Here is a 12,460-nt window from a genome sequence, read left to right as displayed (position 1 = left end):
ATATCTACATCGTCTTAGGGTTGTGGTGTGTGTGTGTGGGTGAGGAGACATGCGAGCTACTAGGTGAGAGTTGGTTAGCATTAGATGGTTGAACTCCTAGAACAATGGGAGCTCCACACTTGTCCCACTATTGAGCATTCCATGGCTAAAGTAGATTCTTGGTTGATGACAAAGCCAAGAGTACCTTTTAAGGTTTGATAGATTGACATATATTTTTCCTCTCTTGGTGATAGCATTAGGTTTATTATTGTATGCAGTGTAGACACAACACAGTCGTTTGGTTGGGGCATTAAAGAACTAACATTGAGAGCTATGTAAAGTATTCAATAATAGTTGAGAGAAGTGTAACAAATGGTCTTTAAAAGATGGACCACATCAAAATCATACTTTTTATTGAAAGGATATATGTTCGTATGGTCAAACAACATTACAATTTTGTACTTTCTTTCAATCCATGCCTTTGATTTTCCATCTATACATTCTTGCCTTTCAAAATCTTCAATCACACACACTATGGTATTGGTTTTTTGAATTCATAGTCACACGTATATTGTGGACTATAACCATTTGCTTCTAAACTAAGATTTGTTATTGAAGTGGATGAATATACTCACACAAGTCAGTTTCGACTTGGAAGCAATAGGATTCACAACTAGTAAGAAAAGCCATACTAAAAAAAAAGCATTGGTTGAGAGCAACATTAGAACAAAATTTCCCCATCATCATGCATACTACAAGTCAAATTTCATACAAAAAATGTATGTGGCATTGTATCTTACTACAAACTTCAAAGAGGACTCACAACCTCTATTTTATACACGTCATGAGTTTTAAGGTAAATATTGTGATCAACCTTTTACAATGTTTGTCCTTCAAAATGTTTCATTGAAATGTGTATTAAAATTAATGTTACTACTACCAATATTTACTATAGGGTTGCATTATAATTGTGCTTAGATTCCTTGAAAACTATTAGTATGTCTCCCAAAGTAGTTGAAATGGAAAGCTATTAACACTAAATTGGGTGGCAAACTTGTCAAGAACTACACACTTACATGATTTTATGATAAACTTTCATAGATCCTAAATCGATGTTATAAACAAAAATCAACTGAGAGTTTCAATGGCTTAAGGCTTGCAAGTGACCCACCACTAAAACAATATTAACTTTGTCAAAGAGAGTTGAGAGGTGAGAGAAAGAAGAGAGAAGCCATGGAAGCTGTGAAAAAGTAGATGAGGTGAGACAGTAATTGTATTATTGCAAAAGGTGTAAAAATTTACATGTCTCACACCTTTTATACCTATGTCAGTGTGACAAGGTATTATTAACAATTTCACACCAAAATATATCTTTCTAGCTTCTTACAATCCATTCCCTACCCAAAGGTTTTTGCCCACAAAAACAAACAAGGGTTGAGACGGATGGATGAAACATAGTACTACTCTGATTTCAGCTATACAAAGTATGAGAAATGAATGAAGAATTAAAGATATATTGATTGAAATGAAGTCATGAAAGAAAGCCTCAACTGTATACATGATCTCGATATATTCAAAAAGAAATTGAAGTCTTTAGATATTCAAGAAAGAAGCTCAAGAATGAATATACAACTTGTTGTAGGAACATACCCTACTGAACAAAATCTGCCATAACTTTTGAGAGAAGTATCCGAATGAAGCATGCCACATGTTAAAATGTAGCTATTGGAGAGTAATTTGATCCTACATAGGTGGCATTTTTTTGAAAATTAGGAAGAATAAAAATTGTTCTAAAACAAATTGTTGTCTGAACCTTATTTGCACCATAATTGACTTCATTGTAGCTAGGTCTTAGCCACCATTAATGTATCCCGTAGGTAAGGAAACTCATCCAATACAATTTCAGGCCTCCAAGAAGATTCTTCAAGTGGAAAACCTCTCCATTTGATCAAATACTCAATGATAAAACGAGGGCAAAGCTTCTTCTCATGCTGACTTATGATCTCCTCATGGATATATTGAATATGACCTTCTTCATCTATAGGAGGCAAGTCATCAACTGCATCCACATGAGTACCATAAAAGGGCTTGATCTGACTAACATGAAACACATTATGAATCTTAGTAGAAGAGGGTAGTTCCAGTCTATATGCTAAGTCTCCAATGTGCTTTAGGATCCTATAAGGTCCATAAAACCTATGAGCAATCTTGTTACTGAATCCATCCTTCAAAGTAGAGTAATGAGACTTGGGTACTTTCAACAAAACTAATTCTCCTTCCTAGGAGTCTAAAGATTGCCTCTTCTCATTAGCATACATCTTCATTTGATATTGGACCTTCCTAAGATTAATCTTGCACTGCTGAAGAAGGGTATGCATTCTTTCAAATTCTTATTTTCCATGAGGATTGATCTTCTCATTGAAAATGACTGTGGGTAAGGGCACCTTATAGCCATACATAGCCTCAAAGGGTGAAACTCCAATACTAGTATGAGTGGAGTTATTATAAGAAAACTTAGCCAAATGCAACCAAGAATCCCATGTATGCTACACATCATGATTGAAATGGCGAACGTTAGTCTCCAACCACTTTTTTACCCTTTTTGTCTGGCCATCAGTTTGTGGATATAGTAGGCTATAGAAAGAGCCAATTTAGTGCCCATGGAGCTGAATATTGCTTGTCAAAAGTTACTCATGAACTTTGAATCCTTGTCATGCGCAATCACCTGTGGTAATCCATGTAATCTAAAGATTTGCTCCATAAATTGATTAGCCACCTATAAAGTACTGAATTGTATCTCGGTAGGAATGAAATGGGTTGCCTTGTTGAGTCTATCCACTACCACATTGATATCGATCCATCCCTTTTTGGTAGTAGGTAAGCTTGTAATGAAGTCCATGGTAATATGCATCCACTTGCCCTCAGGAATAGATAGTGGCTGCAATAAACCACATGGCTTATGAGTGCTGTCATTATTTTGCTGATAAGGCATATACTTCATAACAAAATCCTTAACATCTATCCATAGTCCTTTGCAATAAAAGCTTTTTCTCATCTTATCTTAGCTTTTAAAGACACTGACGTGTCCAGCTAAAGGCAAAGAATGCCAACTCCTCTGTAATTTTTAGCTTGAAAGAAGAAATAAAGGGAATAATAATCTTGCCATTAAGCAAGATTAGGCCATTTTTAAGGTGCTAATGTGAGTTTTTCCCCATGAGACCTTGTTGCAATTTTTGAAAAACATGGTTGAGCTCATAATCCAAAAGTTAGGCCTCATGTAACTCCTCAATCTAGTCATATGTAGCTCAATCATAGCTGAAACTTTACATGCCCACATTTTGGAAGGAGAATCAGCCACCACCACATTGTTTTTACCCCTTGTATGAGTGATGCCAAAATTATAATTTTGTAGAGTAGCTACCCACCTACACTACTTAGAAGTGAGATTTGACAGAGTAAGGAAATACTTTAGGACCCTCTGATCACTTTGAACTCCAAATCGATTCCCATATAATTAATGGTATCACTTGTTTATCACATGTAGAATAGTAAATATCTCTCGATCATAAACATTCATAGCCATCTCCTTATATGTAAGATTGCGACTTTCAATGGCAGTAACTCCATGCTCTTGTCACAAAACAACCCCTATACCATGGCTACTAGCATCACAATGTATGGTAAACTCTTGGAGAAATTTGGGCATACTAAAATAGGAGTAGAAGTAAGGAGTTCTTTTAATTATTTGAAGTTACTATTTGCAAATGTATCCCAAAAGAAAGCTTCCTCCTTCAACCTATCAGTCAAAGGAGAGACTACAACCGCATAATGCTTAATGGATCTATAATAGAATGAGGATAGACTAATAAATCCTCTAAGTGAAGTAGTGGTGGTAGATGTTGGCCAATCTCTAACACACTACATCTTCTTAGGATCATCCTATATCCCTTTCTCACTAACAATATGGCCCAAGTACTCCACCTTAGTCTCCATAAATGAACACTTTTTTCCCTTAGCAAAGCGTTTGTGATGTGCATCAAAAACCTACCTCATATATGATAGATGATCTTGTAGTGTCTTGCTGTAAATGAGTATATCAACGAAGAAAACAAAGATAAACTGAAAGAGGAAGGACTATAAAATCTTATTCATCAAACTTTGGAAGGTAGCTAGAGTATTAGTAAGCCCAAATGCATCACCAGGAAATAGTATAATCCACAATCGTTCCTAAAGGTGGGTTTAACTTAATCACCGTCTCGCATATGGATCTGATGATATCTTGATCTCAAGTCAATTTGGTAAAGAACCTAGCCTCCTTGAGCTTATCATGCAAATTATCTACTGTAGGGATTGGGTACATGTTCTTCACTATGATCTTGTTTTGATGCCTGTAATCAATACACATCCTATGAAGGATCCATCTTTCTTCTTCACATCCTATGATCTTGTTTTGATGCCTGTAATCAATACACATCCTATGAAGGATCCATCTTTCTTCTTCACTAACAAGATTGGAGAGGCATATGGTGAATAACTAGGCTCAATGGATTCCATCTCTAGAATCTCCTTGATTTGCTTGGCTACTTCTTCGCATTCACATTTAGACAATTTGTAGGGTGGCTTATTGATTGGCCTTGAATTCGGCTCCAAATCTATAGGGTGATCCACTACTCTCTTAGGAGGTAATGAAGTAGGGGCTTTAAATAAATTCATGTACTCAAGAAGAGCTTTCAAAGCTGGATAATCAGCTGAATTCTTGGACTGATCTTCAACCTTTTTATTCAGGTGTAAAACAAAAAGCTGAGAGTGCCACTTGTACTCCTTCTTGAGTTGCTTAATGGTGATAAGCTAAAAATTAGATTTATTAGAGATTCCTTGTAAATGGATAAGTTGCCCATCAATGGAAAACTCCATATACAATTGTGAGAAATTCATAGTAATCTTTCCTATGGTCATTAGTTAATCACACTCAAGTACAATATCTATGGGTCCCATTTCCAAAGTAATCAACTTTATCTTTGCTTCATAATTTTCAGCCAACTGTAAGAAAATCTGTGGGCATATTTGAGTGATGATTTCTTCTTCACCATTTGCTACTTGAACTCTTATGGGTTATCGAAAATTAGTGGGAAGACAATGCAACTTGTCTACACTTGACTTAATTCACAAAACTATGTGTACTACCACTATTTATACAGATAAACACATTCTTCCCATGAATGGTACCCTTCATATGGAGTGTCTTAGGCTTCTTAGAACTTGTCTAAGCATCCATAGAGATGGAACAAATAGTGGCAGTATGTGTCTCACCATGAATCTCTTCAAAATCATAAGGAACACTACCACTTGGATCGAAAGGAAAAGTGTCAATAGGATCATAAAATTGTTATTGCCCAACTTTCTCCTCAACATCTTCATTTTCAATGGTAGCCATAAATGCATTTGCCTCATCATTATCATCCTTTGAACCTTCAAAGACTAACATAGTATGACCTTGGCTTTTGCATTCTTGTACATACACTTTGTTGCATGGTCAGATATATATTTCTCTCCACATTTGAAACACAAGCCCTTTTCCTTCCTTTCTTTGTATAGGTCCATAGGAATAGACTTTGGATTACAGCTGGTTGTTGAAGTATTTCCAGACTTGCTATCCTCTTGTTTAAAATCCAAACTTGGACTATCCACTGCTCTAAAATTGCCTTGAGGTCTTGAAGCATTGAATGATGGATAAGTTGGGACTCTCTAAAGCCCCCACTTGGTGCATGATTGCTACCATTAACATTGCCAACCTGTCCCTATTTTAAAATAGTTGTTAGTTGTCCAAAAGTAGGCTGAAATGTAGATTCTTTTTTACATTTTCTTCCATACATTCAACAAGCTCAATGGCTTTGAAAATAGTGATAGGGTTTTGCACCATAACATTAGTTAATGATGAAGGTTCTAGACCATACACATACTTGTGGAGTTTAGCTTCATTACTTATACTCTCTACATATATAGTGAGATTGAGGAATTTGTTTGTACAATCCCACACACTTAGACATCTTTGGTCTAGTTCATACCATCTTTGTACCAATTTCTCATTTTCAGTTATTGGTTTTGTAGTATCATAGGCGCATATGCATACTATGGACTTTAGCAATTCGCTTCTAAACTAAGATTTGTTATTAAAAGTGGATGCAGATAGTGTTAATGGTTATCCATTTCAACTACATTGGGAGACATATTAATAGTTTTTGAGGAATAAGCACAAATTGTAATATAACCCTAGTAGTAAATATTGGCAATAGTAACATTGATACATATCTAAATGAAACCTTTTGAAGGACAACCATTGTAAAATGTTGATTAGTGTATTGCCCTTACAAACTCATGAGGTGTATAAAATAGAGACTGTAAGTCCTCTTTGATGTTTGCTGTACTAATACAATGCCACATACATTTTTTGTAGAAAATTTGACATGTAATATGCATGACGATGGGAAAAATTTGCTCTAATGTTGCTCTCTATTGTTGTTTTTTTGTTAGTATGCCTTTTCTTACTAGTTGTGAATCCCATGGCCTCGAAGTTGAAACTTACTTGTGTGAGTATATTCATCCACTTGCAATAACAAACCTTAGTTTAGGAGTGAATTGTTAGAGTCCATAGTATGCATGTGTGCTTATGATGTTAGAAAACCAATATCATCTAGTGCTTTCTTTGACCATCTGAATATACCCTTGCAACAGAATGTATGATTTCAATGTGGTCCATCTTTTAAGATCATTTGTTGGACTTCTCTCAACTATTATTGGATACTTTACACGACTCTCAATATTATTTCTTTTAATGCCCCGATATGTTTACGACATGTTTCTTACTTTTTTTATTTTGTGAAGGAAGACTTCCAAGCTTTTGTACTTGAGCGATGCACCTTAGGGATTGGATATAATCAATAGATAACTTCTAATCTTGGCCTTCTTTGATACTGAGATTTTTGTTAGACAAGGAAATAAACATGTGCTACCTAACCCTCAATTCATTGAGAATTCCCAATGTGAGAACCAATTGTTGGTGTAGATGATAAGTTACTCAACATCATCCTATTCAAGGTTGAGTTACTACTTTTGAAAGAGTTAGGAAATCTATCATTTCCTCAATAAAGTCAACAAGTCAAGTTAAAGTAACAAGATTCATTGATACCTTTTTGACATACGAAATTGTAAGGATGGAAATTTTAGGCATGAGAATTAAATTGGAAAATTAAGTGAGTTGTAGAGAGGTCAACCAACAAACTAAATCAAACCAGCCCTAGAACTAGATCTCAAAAAATCTTTTAGGAGAAACTTCAAGCATACAAATATTTTGAGAAAATACAAATTGATGAGAGGATCAATTTCCTGATATTATAACGCCTAGAGCATAAAATCTAGTGAGACATGACATTTTAAGGGCATGCACACTTTAATAACTATTCAGGAAGGAAAATGATATGAATGAGATTATGATAAGGATAATTAGGCAAGGAAATTTGAGGGATTGTGTAAGCAAATAAATTTTCATATTTAGGCTAGAGTACACCCTCATAGATCCAAGTTAGAATTAAAAACAATGATGCTCTCTACCCAAGGTTCACACATAATTATCATCAACATGGTGGCTAAGAAAATAAAGGTTTAATTATTTCTTTACAAATGTGCTCTTGCTTGCACTTAAAGCAATTGACCTCCAACCAAGCACAAAGGACACTTGAATTTGCTAACAATATCCTTAAGAATAAGAGCTTCTTAACTCTTATAATTTGTCAAACTTAACGGCTAAGGTTTTAAACATGTTATTGTGAATTCATGGGCTACACATCATGTGAATGGTTGACTTGGAAGCTTTCACCACCTCACTTGATCTTATATCCTTGATGTCTTCTAGTATTTGTCTTAGATTTGGGAACCCTTAGACTCCCTTGTAGCCAAGATGGTGGTCTTATAGGCCTTCACAAACTTCTTTTGGGATGCAAGCTTGGTTGATTGCACACAGCTTCGAGTGATTATCACTTGCAACTAGTGTTCCCCTTCCTCACTAGCTTCTCCAACTTGCCATCTCATGTGCTTCTCTTCGGTTCTAAGTGGCTTAGACCTCCTCCAAATATTTGACTCTTAGACCATAATAAGTTTAAGACATTTTTCCATGTGGGAAAATGTGACTTTTTCCCTTCTTTTTGTCTATAGTATTCTACACCATGAGCTATTGATTGGGACCTAGCTAGGTGCAGTTGGGGCACCCATTCCATGGGCCAGCAACTGTACCTCCAACTACACCTAGGTAGGTGTGGTTAGGGGTACTCACCCTAGGCCAACAACCCCTACTTCCAACTACACCTAGCTTGGTTTGCAGTCCCTCCCTCTCGCAGAAGTGCAAAATGTTGTTGACTTACCTTCACCCCAAGATGGGGCTCTTTGTCTCTCTTTGTGCTTTCTTATCGGTAGCTTCTCTCTATAGCAACTGATGGCAACAACACCAATGAGAGACCATTAGGCAATTCAACCTACTACTAGCATGTGGCTTAATGTGGCAACCCTTCTTCTTTTAGCTTATATTCGAGCATCCTCTTAGTGCAAGCTCCTCCTTTGCTCTTGACGCTCTCCTTGTCCTTATCTCTTCTCAAAACTAACACTCCTTGTTGCATGGCTCCATGTTGAGGAAACTAATCTTTATATATACTTTCATGGGTGAGATTGATCTAGAAGATTTAAAGTTATGTTCTCTAAATTTGCAATTGCTTTTTGAGTGGTGAGGCATTTTCACTGATGCTTCTTTTCTCAAATTAGAGTGAAGAAAATGTCATTCGTTACATTAGAAGGCACAACCATCGTTTTTGTCTTGTGAGGATAAAAACCTTAATTATCTTCCTCATTTTTAGAAGCTTAAAATTATGAGTTTCAATAAAATTTAGCCTTGGTTGTTATAAAATTTATGCCCTATCATCAAGCCCTTGTTCATATGTGTTGATTAGTTCATGTTAAAAACCATTAGGCCTACCAAATCTTTCATGCAAAAAACACCCTCATTTTTATGTGACAAAAAAGGTGTTGCTTTGCCCATTTCTCCACCGTTAGGGTATACTCTGCGTATCTCAATAGATATATAGTCTTATGAAACAACATTTCTCCAACCTAGAGATATAATGGGAGCGCTTCTTCCTTGAACCATTGACTTTTTTTTTCAAACATCTCTCTTGAAAAATTGATCATGATTTGATGACAAAATCCTCAACTTGAGAGATACCTTATCGCATGTTGCTACATACTTTCATATGGGCACCTCTATAGATATCCATACCTTTCCTCTATAGAAATAGAAAGTGTGGGGGACCACAAATCAACATGAAATGTAATACATTACTTCATGAATTAGGATTGTAAATTTGAGGACTCAAAGTAATCAAGGCAATCAAAATTGAGATGCTTATCGTGTGTAGATTACACTCAAAGCGTATTGAATTTTATTAGCATGTATGCATATATGCATAACTGCGTGTACATATGCACTCATGTATATGTTTACACATGTGTATGTATGTGTACATGTATATGTGCATATATTGTTCATGTCTTTTCATATTTCATGTGCATTTGTGTGTGGTTTTAGAGTATGTATACATTGCATGCACATGTTCAACCATTAAAATATTATAGCATTTCATATGTCTAATTAAAAAGGAAACACACACACACACACACACACACACACACACACACACACACACACACACACACACACACATATGAGACTCGCCTTTCCCCTTTCCATGATCATATCCTATATTCAATAAAAAAAGAGAAAGAGAGAGAAAGTATATGTGTGTACGTGTGTTCAATTGGGTGGGGGAGATGATAGAAAGAAAATATAACCCCCACTCACCCTTCAAGAAAAAACCATCTTTATTTCCTAAATACCAAACTCCTTCTTGTGCCACATAGGCTTGGGACCCTTCTAGTTGGTTCAAGATCCCAAAGACAAAGCTCTTAATAATATCTAGAATAGATTAGCAATACAAACCAATAGTTTCTGCAAATGACATGCTTTATGTAACAAAAGTGAATACGAGGGTTAACACAGTGGCTCATATGGGGAGCACCAAAATATGCGCATGTAAGGCAACCATAATTTTGAAAACTAGGTATGCAAGGAGATATGGATAGCTAACTCCTAGTACTTGCAAAACCAGTCAAGTAGCTGGTTAAGGACTAATGCAAGCATACCTATGTTATAAGCATCAACAATATGACCTGGTTGCTATCCCTTTCACTCACCATTATCCAATCAAACACCAAATACCTTATTAGAGTTGCTTGAATGCAAGCTATATTCAAATCAATTATTGATCTAGTTCTGCAACATTAGAGATTGAATGCATAGTTGTATGTCTACTTCCTCACCATTAGAGGACTGACCACATTCAAGTATAGGAAAAATAGGAAGCATTGAGCCATGTAGTAAATTTTTAGTGTTGGATAACACTTAAGGAAAGGCCCCAAGCCATTATACCATAACAGGAGGTGGTAGCATCCACCTTACTATAGCAAATAAAAGAATGCTTCAAAAATGATTGAATATAACCTTACATTTATGTTGGCAAACTACTATGTGAGTAATGAACAATGATCGAGAGACTCCATGCTGCCATACCATAGTTGCATTGTTTCTTTTCTGAGACAAGAAATCCAATTAATATCCAATGATCCCCTATGCAACTAATATTTCAAGTTAGATAATAGTAGGGCCATCCAATTTCCTTCAATCAACAAGATGTTGTGCAATGTGATCAAGCTTAGATTTTTAATTCATTGAGGCTTGCTTTATTAACACCCTATACTTGAATGTATTTATTCAATTAGATAGGTGGAGTAGTACAGAAGTTAATGGCTCATTTGTGAGACCACCACTCCAATATATGCCCAAATTTGATATTGACTTGCATGGCAATATTTACATTGTATTTGTAGCCACCATTAAGGTCATATAATAATCACTTATCTCGGTTCCATAGGTCATGTGTGCTCGTGATTATCCACACAAGTATAAAAGTAATATGTGTGTTTGTGAAGTAATGATTACAACTAGGATAAGTAATAATTGTATGTGTGCATGCGCATGCACACACATACATGTACATGCATGTGTGTGGTAAAACTTCCCTTTTGAATGAATAAATTTTAAGAGGTAATCAAACTTAATAAATTTAAAAAACTTGCATTTTTGGTGCAATTGAAATATTTGTGGTGATGTTGAAATATTTGTAAAATTCAAGAAAATTAATGCAGCTAGCATATATCATCAATGCACTTGTGTTACTAAGAAATTATTTCTAGAAAGTCTCTTTTATGAAGAGCTCTAATCTAGGATGATCACGACATACTTTCTTGACTAACTACCTACATTATTTTGGATATTGGAGAATTTATTCTTGATGGAAGGTTTATAAAATCATGATGTATACATTACAACATTTCAAGCAATACACATCTTGATCTAATTTAGCTAGTATATGACAACTCAAGATAAAGTGGCACGTGTCCTATTTTCAACAACGGATCCTTTGTGTCACCTTGGTGCATTTGCTTAGTAGTATATTCTAATGGGGATCCATTAGGAATGTATTTAATGCACATGTTCACTCAATTTTGCATGGATATATAGTCATGAATGTGCCCTTGAATGAACACCTTAAGTTCCCTTATTAAACTTATTCATAGATTTTGAAAATCAAACATTTGATTCCTAAGGAGCATGTTAATCTCAATTGGATAGATATTTTACTTATTAGTAGGGTTAGGCTTGAGCTTTAAAGTAGAAAATGAGGTGAAGATGGGTCAAATTTTTTCCCCTAGATTTTACTGCTTGGGTTGGATTCAAAATTTCACATCAAATATGTAGCGATCTTCTAAATCTAAACTTTTGTCTAGAGGAATGTTTTCCTCTCTTCATAAAACTATCAAGAAGTATGTTAAAGCATGTTACAAGCCTCTTATCAAATGTTGGGGGCAAAGGCGCCTCTGCCTAACCACTCGTCTATTCCTACACTGACAATACCCACCACTGCACACTGCAGGTGGTGGGCGCCCGTCATAGTCACTTGTTCTTTATTCTTTTAGTGATAGTTTGAATAAAGGAAGGCCCGGCCACACATTGTGGTTGTTGGAGTTTCCTTTTTTTAGTCTCTCTCTCTCTCTCTCTTGGCTCTTGCTCTCCATCCGCCATAGCTCTCACCGCTAAGCTTCTTCCTCCTGAGTTCCACTTCCCTTTCAACTGGTAGCAGAGCAAAGGCATTGGAGCTTGCCCATCATTCTCTTCAGCCTGGATTTGAAGAGCTTCAACCCGAGCTTCAATGGCAGTCATGGCACCTTCATTTGTAGGTACATTTTGATCTCCCATCTTCTCCTCGAGCTTCCAGACCTTCATTGGCTTCTTCTCGGGCTGCATTGGAGCCCCCTTGACCTT

The sequence above is a fragment of the Lygodium microphyllum genome, chromosome 20 (assembly GCF_053477565.2).
Source record: "Lygodium microphyllum isolate KBCC chromosome 20, Lygodium_microphyllum_v1.1.10, whole genome shotgun sequence".
Classification (NCBI taxonomy): Eukaryota; Viridiplantae; Streptophyta; class Polypodiopsida; order Schizaeales; family Lygodiaceae; genus Lygodium; species Lygodium microphyllum.
Note: the sequence above shows the minus strand (reverse complement) of the source record.